This window comes from Asparagus officinalis, chromosome 7 (assembly GCF_001876935.1).
Source record: "Asparagus officinalis chromosome 7, Aspof.V1, whole genome shotgun sequence".
Lineage (NCBI taxonomy): Eukaryota > Viridiplantae > Streptophyta > Magnoliopsida > Asparagales > Asparagaceae > Asparagus > Asparagus officinalis.
This window is the reverse complement of record NC_033800.1, coordinates 92,580,840-92,585,122: the sequence shown is the minus strand read 5'-3', so window position 1 is coordinate 92,585,122 and position 4,283 is coordinate 92,580,840.

Genomic DNA, 4,283 nt, shown 5'->3' with positions numbered 1-4,283 from the left:
ATATATATATGTTTATTATCATGCTTATAAACGTTTCTCAAAGTTTTATATTTTTCTAAATTTATTTGCTATTTTTAAATGCACTTTAAAAGTTAAACTTTGGACATGCACGGTCTCTGTGCATGTTCATAAGTCGACTTATCAGGGTTGATAAGTCAACTTATGAAATGCTCTGGAATGTTTATTTTGCCACTGCCAAGTCGACTTATCAGACAACGCAAGTCGACTTATAGCAAGTCAACTTATGACATTTACAAGTCGACTTATGAGTTGATTTTTTGATTGTAAAGGCTAGTTACAAGTATCACTGTAGAAAGTCGACTTATAACTGCATAACGGTTAGTTTTCCAGACTCCTTATTTTTTAGTTTTTTTGTCTTTTTGCCAGGTTTTTCTTGTGTTTTGGGGTCTCCTATATATACCCCATTATACCCATCTCTATTATGATCTAAGAGAAAAGTTTTAAAGAGTTTTTATAAGTTTGTTTAAGGGTTTTAAAATATGTTTAAAAGTTTGGTTTGTGAAGAAATTTTCACAAGAGCTTGAGGAGATCATCTTTTGGTGTTTGGGTATTCAACTCATCTCCCTCTCTCTCTTGTCATTCATTGGAGAAGTTTTCTAAACTATTTTCTAGCTATTTATTTGGTTTGATTATAATTTCTATTACCTAGAATTACATTGAGTTTAGTTTTGATTTATCTCTTTGTTACACACACCCACATTGAGCTTTTAGTATTTTCATACATAGTATAATTTGGGATTGTGAGTTTGTGACTTAGAGTGTGAGCTTTCATTATGTTCTCATCCATAGTAGAGAACAAACATTTGTTGTATTGAGTTTTTATTATGAGGATACACTTTGTAATACACTTGTACATCGAGAGAAGTGTGTGGTGAGAGACGGGATCCTCCCAAGAGGAGTGGCGTCGGTAGTAAAGCCTAGGGAGAGGTTATAAATCCAAACACTTGAGAGAGACTTGGGCTAGAGACCAACACTTAGAGGGTATAGAGTGGGATTGTAAGAGTGTTGATTATAAAGTTTTTGGTGAGCTAGAAAACCGAGTGTGAGGTGTAAACATTTTCAAGTGAGTGTTGAAAACCCGGTGTGATACTGGATTTCTTCCCGGGAGTGGAAAACAGAGACATAAAACGGAAGGTCCAAACTCCGTGATCATTTCTTGTGTGTTTGAGTTTGGCTTGTGCCCTTATATTTTGTTTATCTCTATCGTCATTCTCTCATTGTCTAATTTATCCACTATATTGTTTGTATTTGTTTATAGTTTACTTACCCTTGTTTCTAAATCCTTGCATATATATCTTGTTGCATATCTAATTTGCTAGGATATTTGTTAATTAGTTTTTATTGGTTTTAAATCATATTAGATTAGCATAAACCTTATTCACCCTCCCCTCTAGGATTCTTTCCTAGTTGCATTAGGGTCTAACAAATGCATCGTAAGTAAATTCTCATCCTAGCTTTTCAATATGTAAAATTATTACCGGTGAATAACGGGGGTCTAGTGCTCGATTAACCTTCAAGCATATGCACATTCATTGTAGAATCCATTTGGATCTTTTCTCTAAGATGGTTAGACCTAATAAATATGTAGAGACCTCATTCTGATAACAAATAAAATTACCCTAGAGGCGGGGTGTGAATAAGGTACTATGATAATAAATGTGCAATTAAAATTTATCAATGCAACACACCAACCAAATTAAATGCAAAGGCAATAAATATAATAGGGTACTGTGATAATAAAATGTGCAATTAAAATTTATCAATTCAACACACCAACCAAATTAAATGCAAATGCAATAAATAGAGCAAGAGTTTAGAGAATGTAGGATCAAAAAATTGACTGGGATTGATTCTCTTGTTTTAAGAAAACTGGGTTCGATCACTTGGTACGAAACCCTTACAATTACTCACACACTCTCTTGATCACAGATGAACAGGAGATTAATTCAGCTCCTCATTGTTTAACGTGGGTTCATGGTGCCGAAAGGATGCTTCCCTGATGCTTGAGTCGAGATTGCCTCCTGTTGATGATCAAAATAAGATTGCTAAATATTGTGACGTTCGTTAGAATGCTAGAATCAAAAGGTTTGAGTTTTAGATCTATACGTAGAAGCTTTGATCTCTGATGATTCTCGAGGTCTAAATTGCCAAGAGTTTAAAAGTCTAACCCTTTCCTCTGTAGCCATCCATGGTTATTTGTAGGGTTTAAGCACATAACTGACGTGCTACAATCACGTGTAGGCTGACTAAGTCTTCAGAGCCGTTACAACTAAATCTCATGTAGATGACGAGCCTCGTCTTCGATTGACACGGAGTTCGTCAAATTGGACGAGCCTCGATACACAGCGAGGTTCCTCTTATAAGGCAAACTTTGCAGTAAGCGAGCTTCTTCTGACGAATTTTGTCTTCACTGACTTCGTCTGACGAACTTCATCTTCACTAACGAACTTCGTCTTTGATAGATGAGTTCAACTGCATAGCAAATCTGGTGGATTTCCCTTTTGACGAGCCTCATCTTCACTAATGAGCTTTACGTCTGGTGATGAGTTCCAAACCTCGTATCCAATGACGAGTTTCGAACCTCGTATCCAATGACGAGCTTCGAACCTCGTTTCTAATGATGAGTTTTGAACCTCGTTTCCAATGCTGAGCTTCGAACCTCGTTTCCAATGATGAGCTTCGAACCTTGTCTTCAGTGATGAGCTTCATCTTCCAGAGTAGCTTTGTCCACAATGATAAACTTTGATGTCGAGCTTCGCTACGTGGCTGTGACGCCCCTGGGTTTACACAATGTTGCAGTCCAAGGTGAAACCAGAGATGTCAAACCTGCCATGCACCCACACTGTGCATAAACATGTTTCACCAATCACAGTAATATCCTCTAGTAGAACCAAATAGAAGTGCAGGTACAAACAGGCAAAATAAAGGGAATAAATGTAATAGACAGGATATAGAAGAGATATCTCATAAATGAAAAGAATCATGTCTCAACTATAATACATCTAATATCTGAATAATGAAAATATCTCAACATGAATCAACTAAGAATCGTACTAAGGCACACTGCCTTTACAATATGAATATGAAACTCTAATGTCTGGATAAAACTCAAAACTACAGTGGAGTCTCTACAAGTAAAAATACGCGACGGCGACTATGCCAGAACTCCGTCACCCTACGGCTCTCCGGAACTTCGAGCTACCTGAAAAGGTATTTTTAAAAGAAAAAGAAACAACAACAAGAGCGTCAGAGCGCTACAGCAAGATTACCTCCATCCACCCCGAGGGAAAGGGCTACTAGATGGAGTGAAGTCTCTATCTATAAAGCATAGTCTACCTAGATTCATTTTCCCCGTATCTAAGTAGGATTAACATTTAGAAACCTACAACACGAGACGTAGTACGTCGAGCGAAATATTCTAAACAAGGAAACCGTCATGTATATACCATAAGTCTCAAATTGTAGATATCTAAACATTAATACCGAACTAAGAAAAGACAATCTAATAAAACCAATAATTAGAAATCCATAACACGAGACTGGTACGTCGAGCGAAATAATCCAAACAAGGAAACCCTCATGTATATACCATAAGTCTCAAATTGTGAATCTCTAATCATTGATCCCAACTAAGAAGTAAAAAGGACAGTAAAAAAAAACAAGATATCAACACATTGTATTTATAATATCTTCCACAATCACTGGAGAGATAGAATAAAATTAGTTCAATGATAGGTCGTATTCATAATCGGTATCTGTCATACTTAGGCTATCAAGTAATTATCTCAGTGCAACGAACTACCCTGTAGGTATCCTGAACTGTGTACACGGCTCATTAGTCTCATCGCGATCTCAGTGCATAACATGAGTGCGGGACGGACCACCAAATAGACAACCTAAAAATATGGCTCACGAGCCTCATCACACCCTAGTGTGGAATGGACGGCTTGATCAAGACTCCTAAAATCCGACTCAATGGCCTGTACATGTGGAATATCGACGCACTACCTCATGTAGTACTGAACTGAGCTCATCAACAATATCCACCTTATATAAATCTTTGTACCTCTGGCATGTCGATGCACTATCCCATATAATATTGAGCTATGCTCATTAATGATAGTTACCTTATGTATAAACCGTGTATATCTGGTGTGTCGACGCACTATCCCATATAGTACTAAGTTGTGGTCATCAACGACATCCAACATGTATATGAACTATATCTAATTCAAATATGATCAGATCAAAATTTATCATAA